At 43.1% G+C, this 21797-nt stretch overlaps 1 protein-coding gene across 1 annotated transcript in view; it reads left to right on the forward strand.

The window, feature by feature from the left end:
• The window catches only part of LOC126457360 (schwannomin-interacting protein 1 homolog), a 1975729-nt gene that overhangs the window by 340644 nt on the left and 1613288 nt on the right, over positions 1-21797 (forward strand). Inside the window, exon 2 of the mRNA XM_050093596.1 lies at positions 13060-13087. The gene's annotated coding sequence lies outside the window, so the exon portion shown is untranslated. The remainder of the gene's footprint in view (positions 1-13059; positions 13088-21797) is intronic.

Genomic DNA, 21797 nt, shown 5'->3' on the forward strand with positions numbered 1-21797 from the left:
TCCTTGTTTCACTCTCTTCTGTTTCTTGCATCCCCTTGTTGTTGTCTTGTCCTCTTTTGTTAGTTTTAGTGTTCGTTGCCCTTCTTTCGTTCTTGTGGTTTTTCCTTTCTTTCCGTTTTGTGTTATATGTCTCGTCTATTTTATTCTCACACTTGTGGCCTTGTTTTATTAGGAACAAGGGACCGATGACCTCGTAGTTTGGTCCCTTTCCCCCCTCTTTTAAACCAACCAACAAAGGTTCGATCACAGGTTCCATGGTGTCGAGGGACATCATTTACAGCTCACCGTCGCATTTCGTGTCTCTGAAAAGAAAGATTATCCCTGTTCCACTGGCATTTATCCCGCAGAAAGATGATGTGCTTTTTCAGCATCAGAATGTAGATGCAGATACGGCTGCTACGATCCAACTTGCTCTTCCAGAAGTACTACAAATGCTCTGGCCAGAAGTATCACCAGATCTCTCGCGAGCTGGACACGTATGGGACATGATGACGCGAGAAATTACTCAGCCTCCAGAGTCTTCAAGAACCGTTGCCAGACTGTGACAAAAGATGCAAAAGGTGCAAAAGGTGCAAGATGGTTGGTACAATGTATAGCAGGATGCCGTTCGTCATCTTCATGATCATTTGCGTGCGAGAATAAACACCTCAGTTACTGCCAGAGGGTCGTACACTCTGTATTGATAGGACCGTTTGGGCGCTCTTTACTGTGACACATGTGTTACATTTCCTCTGAATTTTTCATTTTTTTTTCTTTTTTAAAGTCATCGGCCTACTGAATCGTTTGATGCGACCCGCCACTGATTCCTGTCTTGTGCCAACCTTTTTATCTACGAGTAGCACTTGCAGCCTACGTCCTCATTTATTTGCTGGAGGTGTCCCAGTCTCCGTCTTCAGCCTTTACAGTCCCGTTTGCTACCGTGGAATTCATTCCCTGATGTCTTAACAGATGTCCTATCACCGCTTTCGTTCTTGTTTTCCATATTTGCCTTTCCTAGGCGATTCTGCTGAGAACCTCCTTATTCTTTTCTTATCAGCCCACCCAATTATCAACATTCTTCTGTATCACCACATCTGAAATGCTTCTATTCTCTTCTGCTGCCACGCAGTTTCAGGCGCCTTGTCAAGAACTGCTCCACTCCTCCCGCCGGAGGGTCGAGTCCTCCCTCGGTCATGGGTGTGTGTGTTGTTCTTAGCATAAGTTAGTTTAAATACTGTGTAAGTCTAGGGACCGATGACCTCAGCAGTTTGGTCCCTTAGGCATCACACACATTTTCTCTCCTGTACCATTTTTCCCCACATTCCTTATCTCACTACCACACAATACTGTGTTCCTTTCTCCATAGCTAGTGTTCTTTCTATGTCCTCCTTGCTCCTTCCGCTGTTGTTACTGTGCTGCCTAGGTAGCAGAATTCCTTACCTTCATCTCCTAAGTGATTACCAGTAACGTATTAAATTTCTCTGTATTCTTATTTCTGAGGCTTCTCATTACGTTCGTCTTTTCTTTCTCGATTTACTCTTCATGTTCCGTACTCGTTGGACTGTTCAGTCAATGTAACATATCCTGTAATTCTTCTTCACTTTCACTGAGGATAGCAACAGCTTCAACGAATCTTAACATTGATGTAGTTCTGTCTTAGACCAGATATAATCCGTGCGCTTCGTTCTTGATCTTCCACACTTTTTCCCCTCTTGGCTTTTGTACATATTGTATATCACCCGTCTTTCTCTACAGGTTACCCACATTTTTCTAAGGTTTTCGAAGATCTTGCACCATTTGACGTTCTCGAACACTTTTTCCAGGTCGAAAAATCCCATGATGTATTGTTGATTTTTTTTCAGTCTTGCTTCCGTTATCAAGCACAACATCAGAACTGCCTCTGTGGTGTCGTTATCTTTCCTAAAACCAAACTGATCGTCATCTAACATATTCTCAATTTTCTTTTCTCTTATTCTGTATGTTATTCTTGTCAGCAACTTAGGATGCGTGATCTGCAAAACTGATTGTACGATAATTCTCGCACTTGTCGTCTCTTGCAGTCTTCAGAGATGTGTAGTTGATGTTTTATCCGAAGTATGATGTAATATCGACATTTTCACACATTTTACACACTAAGGTAAATAAAACGTTTTGTTGCCAATCTACCCATTAATTTTATAAATTCCTATGTTATGATATCCATCCCTACTACCTTATTTGACATTAAGTCGTTGAAAGCTCTTCTAAATTCTGATTCTAGTATTGGATTCTCTTTCTCTTCCATATCGACTCCGGTTTCTTCTACAATCATGTCATGATATAAGCCCTTCCAGGCATAGAGGCCCTAAATGTACTCTTTACACCAATCCGCTCTCTCCTCTGCATTGCATTCTTAATGTTACCGCTTTTTCTTTTAATTTCACCGAAGGTTGTTTTGACTCTTCTGTATACTGAGTCAGTCCTTCCAACAGTCCTTTGTCTTTCGACTTCTTCTCACTTTTCTTGCAACCGCTTCGCCTTAGCTTCCCCGTACATTCTATCTATTTCACTTCTGCGTGACTTGTTTGTCTGTATTCCTCAATTCCTCTGGAAATTTTTGTGCTTCCTTCTTTCGTCGATCAACTGAAATATTTCTTTTATTACTCACGGATTTTTCGCAGTTGCCTTCCCTGTACCTGCGTTCTATTCTCCAACTTCTGTGATCGCCCTTTTAGAGATGCCCATTCCTCTTCTATTGAATTGTCTGATGAGCTACTCATTCTCGCAGCATTTATAGCCTCAGAGTATTTCAAACGTATCTCTTCATTAGTATCCCAGCTCTTCGCGCATTAATTGTACCTGACTTGTCTCTTGAAAAGCAGCCTACTCTTCATCATCACTAACTTGTGATCTGAGTCTATATCTGTTCCTGGGTAGACTTTAGAATCCAGTATCTGATTTCGGAATCTCTGCCTGGTCATAATATAATCTAGCTAGAATCTTTCTGCATCTCCAGGCCTCTCAAGTATACCTCATTCTCTTGTGGTTCTGGAACAAAGTATTCGCTATTACTAAGTGATATTTTTTGCAGAACTGAACTAGAGTTTCTCCTGTCTCATCCCTAGTACCAAGATCATAACACCCGTAACCCTTTCTTCTTTCCCTACACCGTATTCCAACCCCCACCCCAAGATTTTTTGATTATTACTCCCACAATAATGAACTACCTGCCAGATCACTTGGCAACAAAATGGCTTTGTGCTGAGGGTGCTTTTATTTGCGTATATAGGGATTATGTATAGCGTTGGTTCGCAGGATCATCCTGTCATGCCTAGTGTAAAATGGAGAAACGTCTACGGCCACGAATCGGTACCCGAAAGTGACATGATTGTGTCTTATCAGTGTGAGTAATGATTCCAAAAAATTTCTGCTTGCTTTGGTCACGATCCCATGACTGCCATCCGAAAAAGGAGCTGGTACAAACTACAGGAGCGTACTCAATATCATGTGGATCTGGGCGACTAGCGCCTTGGGGGCCAGATATGTTTCCTTACCCATGCAGGTAATTACAGACATGCCATGTAGCTTGAATCTGGAAATTGGCTTATTTGTGGCAATAGAACTGTCCACACGGACGGCGCCCGTAGCGCCGCTCCGGAAAGTACGGCTACCGCTGCTACAGCTTCCCTTCATGCACAGCAGAGAGCGGCTCAACGACTACACTGGACACATTAGCGTCTGTTCTGATGATGAGTCCGGATTGTGTGTACGTACCACAACAGTCTTATCCGTGTCTGCAGGCTCCGTAGAGAACAAAGATTGCCAAATTTGTTCTCAGCGCCAGGTATGATGGTATGGACTGCCATTGTGTACACAATACGATCACCTCTAGTTCGTATAGTTCGTTTGGACATCGGCCGTGCCATTTCTCACGTGTTATGGCAGTTGACTATCATTGCTGTCTTCGCGAAATCTTTCAACAAGGTAATGCAGAGCGCTTGCCGCTCGTCGTGTCTTCTCCTATCTCAAGACGACTAGATTGGACTGTTACGTTGGCAGCCGTTTCTCCAGGCCTCTCACCCACTGAAAACACATGGTGAAGCAGTGGTGAGAGACTGGCACGCCACCGCACACCAGTCACTAATGTTTACAAACTCAGGCACAGAGGTTTCTTTTTTCCAATAGACTGGCTTTCGGGCAGTACCCTTTCAGTCATCTCATTGTGTAATGTCAATAAATGACGATACGAACATAAGGAAAAACTGGAAATTTGAGATAAGTCCTGTGGGACCAAACTGTTGAGGTCATTGGTCTCTAAGCTTACACACTACTTAATCTAACTTCAGTTAACTTACGCTAAGGACAACGCACACACCCATGCCCGAGGGAGGACTCGAACCCACGGCTGGGGGAGCCGTGCGAACCGTAACGAGACGCCTAATACCGCGCGGCTACCACCCGCGGCACGAACGTAAGGGCAACACAACAACCAGTCTCTGAGCGGAGAAAATCTCGAGCCCTGCCGGGAATCGAACCTGGGCTCTGTCGCTTACGAGGAGAACACGGCAAATTCCACAACCCAATATCGCAGAAACTTCGCTCAGTGGAAGACGGGTCAAAATAAGCGTACACGTGTCAACTTATCCTTAGATGTATGGCCCTTTCTGAGAAAACGGCTATTGAAGTTTGCGAGGTACTTTATTTGCCTTTTTGCTAGTAAGCAGCACAGTGCATAGTGTCACGGCTGCTCGTTTTTGCACCCTGTGTTTGAAACACAACTACTATTTTCATTATTTTTATTTTTCGTTTATCTATCCGTCACCACAGAAGATAACTAAAGGAATGTTTTCCAGTGTATAGCGAAATAACTCTGTCCTTATTCGTCTACTAACTGTATGGTGAATCGGTTGAAAATAAAAGACAATAATTGAATGAAATATTTATTTGAAATTGTTTTCGGTGCAGTTCCTGTGGTGTATCTTGTTTCTGTCAACTGCAAGCGCCATCTTTCAGAAAAGTGACCCGTTATGCATGTTTTGCCGCGAAATTGACAACTCGTGAAATCTTCGGCAGTATGAACGAAGATTCTTTGCCGACTGAGATTCGTACGAAGAAGGGTTCCTGTGGCAAATCTGCCTTCGTGCAGTGGTCGTATTTTCCGCAATTTCTACGTTTCGATTGTTTCTACGATCGGTACCATCAAGGGGATGCACCAAATGTTTCTGAAGAATAGACATAAGAATAAAATATAAGGGTTAACAACTAATATAAGAATGAAATATAACAATATGGTATTTTGAAAAGACTGTAACCCCTGAAAATACCATAACAAATATAAATGTATGACACTTATTGTGAAATCCAGTTGTAATTTTACAATTAACGTAACGCCCTTGTATCCGATAACTTGATAAAAAACATTCGTGTAGTATGTTCTACGGACTTGGGTTGATAAATAAAAATAAATAAACAAATAAAAACAATAATCGCGTTTCGAACACGGGACTTAAATGTGAGAGGCTGCGATGCAAGTCACTGCGCCACCACTTTCGCAGAGCTTTTCGCACGCTAAAAGGCATCTAAATTACGTCAAAAACTTTGGCGGTTATTTTATCAGTAACGGTCGGGTATCTTCGGATAAGGGGAGACACTTGTTCGCTTAGTTTGACTCCTCTTCCACGGAGCGAAGTTTGTGGAAAACCGGGTTAAGGTATGTGCCGTTTTCTCCTCGCTAGCAGTCCGCAGCATAGAGTTGGTCCAGTACGTTACGAAACACTCGTATCTGTCAACCAAGCAAAGTTCTACCCGATGCCCAATCTTCTGCCAGAAATGGCAACTCTGTTTAGTTTATTATGCTGCTTGTCTAACCCAATATCACCTACAAATTTATTAACGCGTTCTTTCAGGTATACAATATATGCACAGTAAGCATGAAGGCGTGCTGATAACAATGACTCCGAAACTTTTATGTAAAAACCCTTAAAGCTCATTAAAAATAACAAACTTGACTAACGCTCCACATCTGTTTTCTTCAAGTTTACATTTTCTTCTCAACATTTTCACCTTGGAGACGAACACATTTCTTCCAATGAGAGACGAGTTTGTTGATACTGCCACTGTGAAATGTTTGACTTTGTCGACGGGGCCATAATTTCACCACTGCTTGCATCGCTCCACCACTATGAAAGTGAAGTCCTCGAAGGTGTTCTTCAAATTCTGTAAACAGAAAAATCGTATGGGGCCAAGTCAGGACTCTGTGAAGGATGATCGATGACGTTCAACCGAAAGCGTCGCATTGTTGCAGACGCCGTAGCGCTCGTGTGTGGTTCAAATGGCGCTGAGCACTATGGGACTCAACATCTTCGGTCATAAGTCCCCTAGAACTTAGAACTACTTAAACCTAACTAACCTAAGGACATCACACACACCCATGCCCGAGGCAGTATTCGAACCTGCGACCGTAGCAGCCCCGCGGTTCCGGCTGCAGCGCCAGAACCTCACGGCCACCGCGGCCGGCGCTCGTGTGTGGTTTGGTGTTCCATGTATGGACGAACTCTTTCGAATTCGAAAGTCGATTACACTATACTGTTTCTCACGCTCTGTTATAATAATAACGTTACATACCGCCATGTTACACACTACAATCAGGAGCCTTCTAGCGTCCGAAGGTTTCAGCTCTCTTCAGCTAATCGGGAAATGCGACCGAGTAATGTGCATGGCATGTAATATCTCAAACGATACTGAGAACACAATAAAAAAATTGGTATGCATTACTTTTCAGCGCGCCCTTGCATTGTAACAGTTTTAATGGCTGGCAGTGTATCTTGTAATAAAGTCCAGCACGCAGTCTGAGGAGCCTAACACGAAAACGAAGCAGTAATTTACAAGGAAGTGATGCAGGTATGTATCCTATCAGTCGTTTTTTAATTTTTGCTGTGATCAAACGGTAACGGGAGCTAAGTATAATTCTGAAAGAGAGCTAGATTAAGATTAAAACAGAAAAAATTAATATTTTTACATGCGTCCATGTCACTGTAATTCTGTCACAGACAGCAAACGACTTGGAAGGCCTAGTAAATGGACTGAATACTAGTCAATGGAATGAATAGTTACTTGAAAATAGGTTATAATATGCACATCTACAAATATCAACAAGGCTAGTGTCTGTAGTTGAATTAAGTCAGGTGATTCTCAGGGTATTAGATTACGAAAGAAGAAAGACACTGAAAATTGTCCAGCAGTTAGCTATTTGGGCTGAAAAATAACAGACGACTACAGAGGAGGAGGCAAAATCTAAAAGCTTTTCTCAACAACATAAATTTACCTGAAATATAAATTTAAGATTTGGGAAGTTTATTCCTGGATGTTTTGGTCTATAATATAGAATTATGTAGGACATCAGCAATACAGAATAATATCTTACAAAATTTGGTACCGAGCGATGTGACGCAGTGGTTGCCACACTGGACTCCCATTTGGGAGGACGACGGTACAAACCCGCGTCCGGCCATACTGATTTAGGTTTTCCTTAATTTCCCTACATCACTTCAGGCAAATGCCGGCGTGGTTCCTTTGAAAGGGTATGCCGACTTCCTTACCCACCATTCCCTAATCCGATGGGGCCCATAATCTCGCTGCTTGGTCCCTCCATATAAACCAACCAACGAACTAAAGTTTGGTGTTGCAGACGAATGCTGGAGAGTGGATGGATATGTGCGATAGCTGGATGAATGAATAAATAAGCTCTACGACACAATACAAAAAGAATAACTTGATAAGATACACCGTGAGACGTCAAAAAGCAGTTGATTTGAAAATGAGGGAAGTGTAGCGGCGGTGGTGGTAGCGGTGGTGGAAGGAAAAAAAATATAAGGGGAGAGTATTGCTTGACCAGAGTAAATATATACGTAGACGATACTTTTGTTGTTTGCCACAATGTAAGAGTCAATATAAAATACTCTTTAGAACATCTGTGTTCAGTCCACCCAAATATTTGCTTCACAATGGAGGTAGAAAAAGATGTCGAACTTCCGTTCCTAGTTTTCGTAAGGAGGAACGTTGAGGATACGTTGGGACATGCATTTTATATGAAGACAACTTACACTGACTTGTATCTACAAAATTATAGTTGTCACCATCCGGCATGGTGTGATGGAGTACTTCGCGCCTTTGGAACCGCGCGACCGCTACGGTCGCAGGTTCGAATCCTGCCTCGGGCATGGATGTCTGTGATGTCCTTAGGTTAGTTAGGTTTAAGTAGTTCTAAGTTCTAGGGGACTGATGACCTCAGAAATTAAGTCCCACAGTGCTCAGAGCCATTTGAACCATTTTTGAACTTCGTGTCTTCGTTCACATAGCCCTTTCTCTTCTCAGCGTCTTACGAAATTTCCTTTCCTCACCAGTTCTGCGCAGAACCTCCTCAATCCTTTCCGTATCAGTGCATCTCATTTTCAACATTCTTCTGCAGAACCGTATCTCAGATTCTTGTATTCCCTTCTGCTCGTTTTTTCAACTGTCCATGTGTCACTACCATTGAATGCTGTGCTCCACACGTACATTCTCAGAAATTTGACCCTAAAATTTAGGCTACTAGTGGGACACTTGTAGAATCCTCTTGGCCAGGAATGCAGTTGTTGCCAGTGCGTCTGCTTTTGATGTCCTCCTTGCTCCGTCCGTCATGAGTTATTTTGCTGCCTAGGTAGCAGACTTCATCTGCTTCGTGACCGTCAATCGTGATGTTTTTCGCTGTTCCGATATCCGCTGGTTCTCATTTCTTCCGTCTTTCTTCGATTTACTTTCAGTCCATATTCCGTAGTCATCAGGCTGTTCGTTTCATTCAGGAGATCTAGTAGGTCTCCATTTCCGCCGCAGACAGCACTGTCACCAGCGAATCTTATCACTGGTATACCTCCAGCTTGAATTTTAATACTGCTCTTGACACTTTATTTCTGTCATTCCTTCTTAAATGTATAGACTGAACAGTAGGGGTGAAAGCCTACATACTTTTCTCACACCCTTCTTAATCTGAGCAGTTACTTCTTGGTCTTCCATTCTTATTGTTAGCTCTTCGTTCTTGTACATTTTTTATGTTACCCGTCTTACCCTATAACTTACCGCTGTTTTTTCCCAGAATGTCGAACATCTTGCACCATTTTACACTGTCGAACGCTTTTTCCAGGTCAACAAATCCTATGAACATGTCTCGATTTTTCTCCAGTCTTGCTTTCATTAATAACCGCAACGCCAGAACCGCCTCTCTAGTGACTTTACCTGCCCTAAAGCAAAACTGATCGTCATGTAACACATACTCAATGTTCATTTCCATCTTCTCAATGTTATCCTTGTCAGCAACTCAGATACTCAGCTGTTAAGCAAATTCTACTATAATTCTCGCACTTGTCGGCTCTTGCCATCTTGGTAATTGTGTGGATGAAATTTTTCCGAAAGTCTAATGGAATATCGACAGTCTCATACATTCTACACACCGCCGTGAATAGTCCCTTTGTTGCCAATTCCTCCACTAGCTTTAGAAATTCCGATGGAATCTTAATATAGCCTTCCGTCTTGCGTTGCCTTAAGGCGTTCTAAGCTCTTTTAAATTCCGTTTCTAATACTGGCCCCCTATCTGTTCTATAGCTACATCCATTTAACGTCATCAAACAAGTCTTCCGCTTCACAGAGGCCTTCAGTGTACTCTTTCCACCTATCCGATCTCTCCTCTAAATTTAATAGTGGAATTCCCATTGCGCTCTTAAAATTACCGCTCTTGCTCTTAATTTTACGAAGATTGTGTTGAATTTTCTATATGCTGAGACAGTTTTTCCGATATCATTTATTTTTCGATTTCTTCACTTTTTCTTGCAGCCATTTCGCCTTGGGTTTCCTGCACATCCTGTTTGTTTCATTCCTAAGTGACTTGTATTTCTGTATTCCTGGAATTCTCTGAACATTTTTATAATTACTGCCTTCGATCAGGTGAATTATTTCGTTCGCCGTGGTTTCCACGCAGTTACCCTCTCTGTACCTGTGTTTGTATTTCCAACTTCTATGACTTCCCTTTTTAGAGATGTTGAATCCTCTCCAAATGTAAAGCCTACTGAACCATACATTATCGCAGTAACTATAGTCTCAGACAACTTCAAGTGTAGCTCTTCATTGCTTAGTACTTCCGTATTCCACTTCTTTGCGCATTGATTCTTCTTGACTATTCTCTTAAACTTAAGTAATAAACTGTGATCTGAGCCTATATCTGCTCCTGGGTACGCCGCACAATCACATATCTGATTTCGGAATCTCTTCTGGACCGTGATGAAATCTGAGTGAAGTCTTCCCATACATCCCTGCCTTTTCCAAGTATACCACCACCTCCTGTTCTTGAGCAGAGTGTTCACTATAACCACCTGAAGTTTGTTGCAGAAGAAAATTAGTCTTTTTCCCCTCCCTTTCCTATCAGCAAGCCCATATTCTCCCGTAACCTTTTCTTCTACTCCTTACCCAACAACCACAATCCAGTCTCCAATGACTGTTAGATTTTCACCTCCCTTTACGTACTGAATCACCGTTTCTATTTCCTCGTATACGTTTTCTCTCTCTTCATCTTATGCTTGCGGCGTTGGCATGTATACCTGAACTATTGTCGTCGGCGTCGGTTTGCTGTCGCTTCTGACAAGAGGAACCCTATCACTGAACAATTCTCGGTAACTCACTGCCTGTCTTACCTTCTAATTCATAAAGAATCCTACTCACGTGATTCAGTTTTATACTGCTGTTGATCTTAGCCTATACTCACCTGACCAGAAATCCTTGTCTTCTTTCCATTTCACTTCACTCATACCCACTCAATCTTGATTTAGCCCTAGCAGTTCCCTTTACGATTTCTAGCTTCCCTGCACGTTCAAAAGTCTGCATTCCGCTCCCCGACTCGTAGAACATCACCCTTTCGTTGGCTATTCGATCTTTTTCTCACTGTCACCCCCTCCTTGGCAGCCCCCTCCTGGAGACCCCAATGTGGGACTAGGGCAACAGAGTGCCCCGAACCACACTCTGTTCCAACGCCCTCTTTCAAAGGCCCGTTGACTTCTTATGCCACAAGTATTCGGTCGCCATTATTACAATATTTAGTACAAATTTAAGCAGTGGCGGGGTTCGAACGCGATACCGACGACGTTTTGATTGCTATTCAAAGAAGCTACTCCCTTTGTTTAATTGTTTTAGTATTTGTGTGAATGACCAAAGTCATCTCTGCAGTATCAAATTGCTTATAGGCTTGTGGCGTTGTCGGCTGGTTCTGCTGCATTTCCTTTTGTTGGTATTTAACTTTTCAAGTCTATGGTATTCAGCGTTGAGTGGAATATGCTAAAAATATTTTGGAGTTGCCAAGGATCGAGCCCATGGCCTTTCACATACAAAGCTAGCGCTCTACCACTTTTTGTTTTAATTTTTTCTCACATTCCTGAATATAGATTACTAAAGCCAACAAAAAAGGAGAAGCTAATGCTACCACTACTTTTAACCTAAAATTAAGAAGCCTCCAAGAAACTCTACCACTTCAGACGTTGGTTCCTCTCAATAAAGACCTCAATACGATCTACCAGAACAGGAAAGGAGGGGGTTACAATGAAGGCTTTTTATCTTTTTTGAAAAATCCATCTCCGTCGCATCAGCCCGTCATCGTAAAGACTGGGGCTCACTTTCGACATCAGTGGCAGAAAACCCCCGTCCTGGCGACGCATTAGTAGATCGTCGAGGCACGTCTTCTCGCAAGTGTGTATGAACAACCGTTTAGGGGATCAAATTTGCAAAATTAAAGAAGGTACGTGTGTTAACTGCTCGTAACATCGATGATCCAGCTGCGAAGAGTGTAGAGGAAAACAGTTCTGAGGGAGTTTGAGAAGGATTGTTGGTACTTACGGTTTTTGACAACTCCTAGACTACGATACAGCTCGTACTCCACATACCGATGCTTTAAATTTCCTTGCATAGCACTTCCTTTCTTCATTTGCGCTTTGAAATTCACATGACGTACACCTGTCGAAATATTGGTGGCAGTTAAAGACGTCACCCAGCTTCATTCCCATACTTTATGTACATCTACATACATCCTCCGCATGTCATCCTCCGGTGCGTAGCGAGGTGTACTCTGTACCACTACTAGTCATTCCCTCTCCTGTTTCACTCGTAAACAGAGCGAGGGAGAAACGACTGTCTGCATATGGTTACTACGTGAAGATTATAAAATATTACGAAGACGCAGTCTAAAGTGTAAAATCCTCTGACACATTGATGGCGACCAGATAAGCTCTCTGCAGCGGTGAATGTGCCGTACTGGCATTTTAGGGTATTTCGAGGGTTCCGCGGTGTGGTAGGAAATCAATAAAAGCTCAAACAAAACCCACCACTAGAGAACTGGATTTATATCTGACCTTAATTGCACTAGGACGTCTAGTGATGTATGTAAGACAATTGTCTGCAGACCTTATAGTTTGTCTCTTTGTTAATCGCCTATCAAAGATCGTGTCTTCAGAATAGTGTGTGTGTGTGTGTGTGTGTGTGTGTGTGTGTGTGTGTGTGTGTGTGTGTGTGTGTGTGTGTGTGACTTGCTCGTTTATTCTCGAACAATATCAGGTTGAAACAATGTGCTCTTCAGAGACGAACACAGCTTCACGGCGCAGACATTCCTGTAGCGCTTTTGTCAGGATGAGAAGTATAGTTTCATCTGTAAGGAGTCTTTCAGCGTAAAGATTTTGTAGCGTGTAATCTGAAATGTTTTTGAAGTTTCATACAAATTTTGCCCAGATTAAAACTGTGTGCGGAGGTGGGAACTGACTATAGTGGCTTCCACTGCACGGCAATCAACCGAGCTACCCGTGCACATCTGACGAATAGCCTCAGATCTTCCATGTGCCACTAAAAATCAACTATAATCAATGGAAGGTCCGGATCAAGAGCACTTCTACGATAAAGTAATATTCTAGGCAGGAAATTTCTCAGCAATAAGCACTTGCTGCAGAGTGAAAGTCATACTGGATCCTGTCTAATTTGCAACGTACTCTAAAGTGTTCTGAATCACCTATACTAACATAAAGTACTCTTCTGTTTCAGGTGAAATCGAACTGCTCCTAGCGGCAAGGTACGTAATTGTCTAATTTCCTTATATTAGCTACGATGAAAAATTAGGTTGCCAACAATTCTTTTCATTCTCATTGCTCACTTGTCGATGTATGCATAATGTTTATACAACTCACAAACAGGAAAAATCGATGGTAATAATAATAATAATAATAACAAAAAAGTAGAAAATGCGTCTACTGAATATTAAGGGAGCTTGATCTTCTGTTTCATGATCATTTTTATGCCTTTCCAAATCTTAATGACAGCAGGTCATGTCATCGAATCTCGAGATATTCTTTCCCACTAACAACGATATATGCAACAGTAACACAGCAGTTCCGTTATTTCCTGTGGGAATAATGATTTCTTCCTAATTTTGGGTCTCAAAATAGTTTCAGTAACGGGATCTTTGCAAATCGTTACAGCACTGTGTGCTCACCAACCTGTCAGGTATGAATGTATGTTTCCCAGAGGACAAGCATTTTGGTTTCGTACTGATACGTGCTGCTCACTAATCGTGATGGCGTAGTCAGGCAATAATGAGGTCATCGGTCCCATCGGGATAGGGAAGGATGGGGAAGGAAGCCGGCTGTGCCCTTTCCATCCCGGTATTTGCCTAAAGTGATTTAGGGAAATCATGGAAAACCTAAACCAGGATGGCCGGACGCGGGTTTCAACCGTTGTCCTCCTGAATGCGAGTCCAGTGTGCTAACCACTGCACTACCTCACTCGGTAGGCCGTACTGTGACAAATTTCGATCTGCTGGCAATTTTCGGGTACAATTACTGCAGGATACTCAAAGATCAAGGTTAACAGCGTCCTATTTATTTAGGTGTCATGCCGAGGATCAGCAATGATGCTAAAACAGAGAATTACTAGATAAGAAAACGCAGTTCCAAGGATTGTTTGCTAGTTACAAAGAGTAGCTGTCACACAAGTTTTGTAATTGTCTATTAAATCTTTTTATATTTTAACTGAATGGGAAATGGGAAAATTAAACTTTCGGTTTACGAGCCTTTATAAATAAACACGTCGGTTGGCGTCGTTTTCGTCCCTTTTATAACATTGCTGATTACATCGTTCTTGTGACAGAAATGCCACAATGTTTGCAGCTAATGACTCCGAAGTTCATGAAATGGCCAGTTCTGTAGGGTTAAAACTAAATGGTGGTAAGAGAAACACAAAGCGTATAAGAATTGGTAATATATCTACTCAAATTATAGAGCAAGACAAGATGTTACAACACTGGCCAATATCCATATTTCGGCAACTTATGGGAAAGACGGCCACTGTGACCGAGCGGTTCTAGGCGCTTCAGTCCGGAACCGCGCTGCTGCTACGGTCGCAGGTTCAAATCATGCCACGGGCATGGAAGTGTGTGATGTCCTTAGGTTAGTTAGGTTTAAATAGTTCTAAGTGTAGGGGACTGATGACTTCAGATGTTAAGTCCCACAGTGCTTAGAGCCATTTGAACCATTTTTTAACCTTATCTGAAACAGCGAGATGTAGATGCAGTTATCAGCAGCATAATTACGAAAGCTGTTGCACTCTTCCAAAGAAGGATATCCCTATGGCATTGATATTGAATTTTCACAAAGCTTTGGCTGTACTTCTTAGCACCTTACCGATGGCCATGTACGTATATGAGACCTGAAAAATTACAGTGATATCAGCACACAAGTTCAAAACTATCCAACAACAATGCTTTAGGCGAATTTTAAAGATCAGTTTTCGCGACCACGTTACAAAAATAGTGCTGAGAAAGAGAGGTCTACGCAGCCTTCTGTTAACACAGTTCCTCACAATAGACTTGTAATCAAATTGCATGCCTACAAAGTATCGGTTCAGTTGTCTAACTGGATTCGAGGTTTCTCGTCATAAAGATCACAGTACATAGTGATCGAATAAAACAGAAATCATATCTGGCGTTCCCCAAGGAAGCGTTGTGGGACCTCTGCTGTTCCTAAGCTATATAAACATTTTAGGAAACAATCTGAGCAGCTCTCTTAGACTGTTTGCATATTGTGCAACCGTTTAGCGTTCAATGAAGTTATCAGAAGATCAAAACGAACTGCAAAATAATTTAGACATCATACGCGTGGTGTGTAGTTGGTACCTGTCTGAATAAAGAAAAGTCTGAGATCATCCACGTGAGTACGTAAAGAAATCTGGTAAGGTTATACGGTAAAGAACGCAAATCAAAAGGCTGTGAAATCAACTAAATACTTTGGGATTACAACTGGAACGATCACAAACATAATGTTGGAGAAAGGAAATCCAAGATGACGTACAAGGCGCTTATTCGTCGTCAGAGAATTGCTTTGCGATATTGGATCCTTACAGACAGGATTAACAGAGAATAAGAAATAGTGCAAGTAAGGGAACTTGTTTCGTACCGTCGCGAAATAGGGGAGAGAGTATCACGGATATGATAAGAGCGTTGGCGTGATCATCATTAAAACAAAGGCATTTTTCGTTGTGGGGAGATATTTTTACCAAATTTCAGTCACCAGCATTCTCCTCGGAGTGAGGAAGTATTTTACCGTCACCAGCCTACAGATGGAGAAATAATCACCATAATAAAAAGGGAGAAATCAGAGCTCGTACAGAAATAGTTCAATGTTCATTTTTACCATGCGGTGTTAGAGAGTGCAACGTTATAGAATTAGTCTAAAGGTGGTTCTAAGAACCCTGTGCCAGGCACTTATGCGTGAATTGCACAGTAGACACGTAGATGTAGATGAAGATGTTGCTGAAAGAAAAGTGAAGCTTGCGGGGCATGTTCTACGGATGAAAGATCGAACAATTCGGAAATCAGCACTGTTGTGGAAACCAACGGATGGATAGAGAAGTAGAGGACATCTCAACACCTGGAAACGAAGTTTTGAAAAAGGATTTTCCATGCATGGACGTAAACCGTGAGGCAGATGGAAACATGGCCACTGATAGCGTTCGCTGGAGGAAATCTGTCGCCCGATAAGCTACTTGGTATTGGAAGAATTAAGTCTACATTAAGTCTAAATCTTCATTGATATATTTCCTGTCCTGCACTGACCTCTGCGAGTACCAGGAACGCGCAACGTCTACCTGCCTTAGAATTTTTGCCCTCTGTCGCCTCCTCTAATAACATAAAAGACATTTCTTAATATTTTAAGAAATGTCCTTCACTTATATTGAACTTGGTGTCCTCAGGTAACGCATGTTGTTAGGAAATTTTCCGGGTATTTTCCTTGCGACGCTATCGTGAATGCAGGGCACCCTGATGTTACTGAATCCACGAAAAATGACACTGCACTATATCAATTGTCTGTGAAAATTTAGTAAACCAGAAAGATTTCTGTCGCTTTTTGTGGCGCTAATATTCTTCTTTTGATATTCGAAGGCGCGAATTCAGTATTTTAGCGGTATGAAATCTTCATAAGACATGTGGCAAAATTTGTAGTAAAACTACCACCTTCAGAGAATGCTTCAAAATTACGAGGAGCGCCCCAAAAAAACGGGAAATTAATCATAACTTCTTTATTTCTTAATAATTGGGTACCAAATTTTGATCACCGTCAAAGTATTTTCCATTGACCAAAACGCACTTCTTCAAACGATCCTTCCATTATTCAAAACAGTTTTTAAATTCATTTATCGGGATGTTCCTTACGCCTTCCAGCGATTTTTGTTTTACTTCCTCCACAGTCGCAAAATTCTATCCTTTCACGTCACTTTCGAGTCTGAGAAACAATAAGAAAACACAGGAGCTAGATCCGGTGGATAGGGCGGGGGACAGAGTGGGTTGGACAATCGGTGTCATGCCGTTTTTGGTGAAAAACCACTTTATAGAGAGACTGTGTGGGCCAGCGCGTTGTCATGATGGATGAACCAATCTCCTGTGCGCCAAAGATCTGCTCTTTTCTTCCGGATACTCTCCCTCAATCTTTTCAAAACCTTATTGTAGGGCTCCTGGTTGAGAGTCAGTTCGACCCGGGGGAACGAAGTCGGCGTGCACAACACCTCTGGAATCGAAGAGACAAATGAGCATTGTCTTCATGTTTGACTTCACTTGGCGAGCTTTCTTTGGGACGAGGAGAGACACTTGTGGTCCACAGGCTTGATTGCTGCTTGTTTTCGCGGTCGTGTCCGTAGCACAATGATTCATCACCAGTAATCGCCTTGAAAAAAATTCAGGGTCCTATTTGAGCTGATTGTGAAACTCAAAACATTTGCTCGTCTGTAAGAAGGCGAGGGACAGATTTGGCTGCAACCCTTCTCATGTGCAAATCTTCGGAAAAAATCCTGTGAACTGAACTCCATGATGTTCCAAACGTCTCACAGAGTTGATCAATGATTCGGCGACGCTCTTCACGAACGAGGGCATTGATATTGTCGAAGATTTCGTCACATCTTGACGTTGAGGGGCGCCCGGAACGGGGTGGTCTTCGATTGACATTTCTCCATTTTTGAAACGTGAAAACAACTCGTTGACTCTGGTTTCCCTCAGGGCAACATCCCCATAAGTAGTCTTAAGCATTAAAATAGTTTCCGCGGCCAATTTCCTCAACAGGAAACCAAATTTCACTCCCGTGTGTTGTTCTCGACGATCTGCTATCACGTTTTCACCGAAATGGGAAAAGTTGTATTACTAAAAAAACTCTCACGGGCGAACCGATGCACTCACAGTGACACTGACTTAGGTGGTGTGACCGTAACGGACACCTAGTCGAACAATGGGTTCTCCCTCTCTCCCTCACACCGCAGGCCAATTCTCGTTACTTTTGGGTCCCCCCTCGTAGAGTAGAAACGGCGAACGGCAAGACTATTTCTCATGTTTGTCCCTGTCCATTTGATCGTGCTTAGTTTCTTTCTGAGGAGTTTTACCGAATTTTTCAGTTCTAGGAAAATATCAGCGAACAGTAACTTCATTATGAGGATATGGACGGAATGAGGATATGGTGTGAAGCGCCAAATGCGCCCCCCCGCCGCATACAATCCGGGGCCTTGCAGATGTGACTGTAATGTACGTATACTTCGTAGCTGAACTCAGTATTGGGAGTGACGGTTGCGCGAGTCGGCGTCGGCTGCGCTTCGTCGTCTCCTTCGCTTTCCTTTCCCTTCCCGTCCCATCGCAGGCCACGCGTCGGCTCGCTCCAGACGGCCACGTGCCCGCGGCAGGTCACGTACGTCTAGCTCCCTGGGGAGCGTGCCGATCCCGGCGGCGTTGACGAGGTTGGAAGGGAAAGGGAAAGGCAGGCGGAGGGCAAGGGAGGCCTCCAAAGGCTGCCGCCGCCGCTGCCGCTGCTGATCCTGCAGGGCGCGCCAAAGGAAGCCGGGGGCCGCCTCCGTCTCGCCCTGTTAGGCCCGTTGTCGCTCTGCTCTCTTCTCTCCACTGAGACAGGCCAAAGAGTTGTGATCCCCCCAGATTTTATCGGCGTGATAGATTAACGACGTGGTTCAGGGCCTTCTCCCGAGTTACTGTTGCCAGTTTATGCACAATACTTGGACGACCGACCCAGCTGTCTTCTTAAGGTGGTGCGAAATTCGCTATTACGTGTACTCGCTGCCCGAACTCCAGCTATACATTACTAGTCTCGCGCCGCTATTTATAGCAGACGCTCCCTACACCCATTGATGCTCTCTTGTTTTTCAGGGTTCTCAGTGTTATTCCGTGAAACGCATATTCTATCAGCATTTTCCACTTCTGGTGGATGTGAAGGGTGCCGATATTTTAGTAAATTTACTGCCACCCCTACTGATACGGGAAATTCACACCCAAAACAACTGAGGAAAAGAACGAAAATAGAAGGATTGGACGCCAACAGTTTTCTTCGCAACGACATTCACCCTTTTACCAAAAATACAAATACAACTTTATTACGCCAACAAACAAATTGCGCAAATAAATATGACACATTAAAGAACTGAAACAATTTTAAAGGCCCCTAATAATTAGTTGCGATAAACTTGGTAATAGCTGAGATTTTAAAAACATAAACATAATGAACTAGAGACTCTTCTTTAAGCTACAGACAGAAGCACGAACTCCTTACACAACTTGGATTTAAGCTAAGAACTTGAAATTTGTTTTATCTTAACAATAGAAAATCACAGCTCTGAAATCGTCAGTGACGCTCACTTACTCTTTCTTCTTCTGTACGATACAACAGAATACAACATTACCTATATAAGAGTACCAGATATGTAGCGAGTGAAAGATTACGACAAAATTCTTTTGTCACCACTGCTAATTTCCCAAGGGTTTCAAAAGCCATGGCACATTTAATGAGAAAATAAAATACAATTAACATGATCACCCGGATCAGACAGTTAGCCAATATTTCAAATTTAATGGAACTCAACTTCTCTGTAGACGCAGCAACTTAGAACCATAAGACTTTAATTACAGCATGGGGACTCGCTGCCAGCGTTTCACAGACCGTTTGACAGTTGCAATGTGTGACTTGTCTGTCCGGATGTCAAGGCGCAGGTGTAACGAACCGATCACTCCGGCAGCCGTGTTTGCTGTAAGGCCCCCTCTAGGCCAGACAGACAGCCAAGTATGGCAGGCACACCTGAGGAACACACAGATGTACCAGCAGCAGTACAAATGCCACGTACTCAGTTGATGCACTCAACGGCCAATGTGCAAATTTTCATTACGAACAGTAGCCCAAATAATCCGCAAGAAGCGAAAATACACATTTCACAGCTACTGTCCCTCTATAGTGAAGCTGAAACAACATTTCGCGCATGATGCTTACGGCAGATCTAACATGGATGCCAAACAAATCGGCCTAAGTACAAGTGCGTTTTCAGTTTAGGCACTGAAGAGGCATGCATCGACTAATCAACACAAAACAACAACATATCTTAAACAAAGGGAACAGCAAAGCATGAATGGCAATTCCAACTAAGTATCTTTTTTAGTAATCAGGAATTCAAAATAACAAACCTTAAAACTACAAACTGACATTCAGCAAGGTTTCAATAAGTGGAGGAGTGGCAAATATGCCTCTTCCTTACAGTTTGCCCGGCTCTCACCAACACACGTAGGCAAAATAACACGCCCGGAACATCAACCGGTACTTCCTTACGTAAGGCAAAGGTCCCTAAAAAAGACACTCATGTTGCTCGCATACGAGACCTAATAAGCAATAATACACCAAATATATATTTATAAGCCGGCCGAGGTGGCCGAGCGGTTCTAGGCGCTGCGGTCTGGAATCGCGCGACAGCCGCGGTCGCAGGTTCGAATCCTGCCTCGGGAATTGATGTGTGTGATGTCCTTAGGTTAGTTAGGTTTAAGTAGTTCTAAGTACTAGGGGACTGATAACCCCATAGTGCTCAGAGCCATTTGAACCATATATTTATAAATATATCGGTGTACAACCACCACCCAGTCACAAGCGACCATAAATCATGGAGTAAGAGTATATCAACGTATAATATCCCGGTTTCAAAATAGTAGGAATCTTCACCTTAAAGTCTGCCCAAAAACAACTATCGGAAAAGACGCAAAGAAGCTAAGACACTTGTGCGGAAGACAACGAGAGACAAATCCACGGCAGCACAATAATAACAACAATTATTCCAATTCACTGCCAGATCCACACCAGAACACGGCTGCGAACTCCGCAATGCATGGCCAAGTACGCGCCTTTCTGATCTGTCTTGTGCGGGTTTGTCTCCACTCCACCGACTGCCAACCAACTTTGTCTCTGCGACCCAGCTCACCTTGCTTCTGCTAAGTGCCAAGTAGCTTCGTCGTTTGAGAGCCCACCAAAGATTATCATTTACGCGGAAATCGACTTGGAGCGAGCCGTCTCGGCTCAGAAGCCAAGAATTGCTTATTCGCCTTGTGCAAAATTAGTAAAAGCAGTAACGTTCTGGATGTTTCCAGAATGAGATTTTCACTCTGCAGCGGAGTGTGCGCTGATATGAAACTTCCTGGCAGATTAAAACTGTGTGCCCGACCGAGACTCGAACTCGGGACCTTTGCCTTTCGCGGGCAAGTGCTCTACCATCTGAGCTACCGAAGCACGACTCACGCCCGGTCTCACAGCCTTACTTCTGCCACTATCTCGTCTCCTACCTTCCAAACTCTGGAAACATCCCCCAGGCTGTGGCTAAGCCATGTCTCTGCAATATCCTTTCTTTCAGGAGTGCTAGTTCTGCAAGGTTCGCAGGAGAGCTTCTGTAAAGTTTGGAAGGTAGGAGACGAGATACTGGCAGAAGTAAGGCTGTGAGACCGGGCGTCAGTCATGCTTCGGTAGCTCAGATGGTAGAGCACTTGCCCGGGAAAGGCAAAGATCCCGAGTTCGAGTCTCGGTCGGGTACACAGTTTTAATCTGCCAGGAAGTTTCATATCAGCGCACACTCCGCTGCTGAGTGAAAATCTCATTCTAGTAAAAGCAATAATTTGTTAAAAGTACCAATTTTACTTAAATGATATATCACTACGTCCCAATAATGTTATATTATGAACATTCGCCTTGTGCATCTCTTATTTCCTAAAAGATGGGTAGACTCCTACGGCGACATGGAATCCGAAAGCCGGGTGTTTATTGCATTCCATGCGAATGTGGCATGTCTTATGTGGGGGCAGACTATCATAACAGTCGAGGAAAGATGGTAACATCAGCGACACACCCGGCTATAACAGCCAAGCAATGCAATCATGAAATGAAATACGATGATATCAGTATCGTAGTCAGGCCGGAGTGGCCGTGTGGTTCTAGGCGCTA

The sequence above is a fragment of the Schistocerca serialis genome, chromosome 2, assembly GCF_023864345.2.
Source record: "Schistocerca serialis cubense isolate TAMUIC-IGC-003099 chromosome 2, iqSchSeri2.2, whole genome shotgun sequence".
NCBI classification, from domain to species: Eukaryota; Metazoa; Arthropoda; class Insecta; order Orthoptera; family Acrididae; genus Schistocerca; species Schistocerca serialis.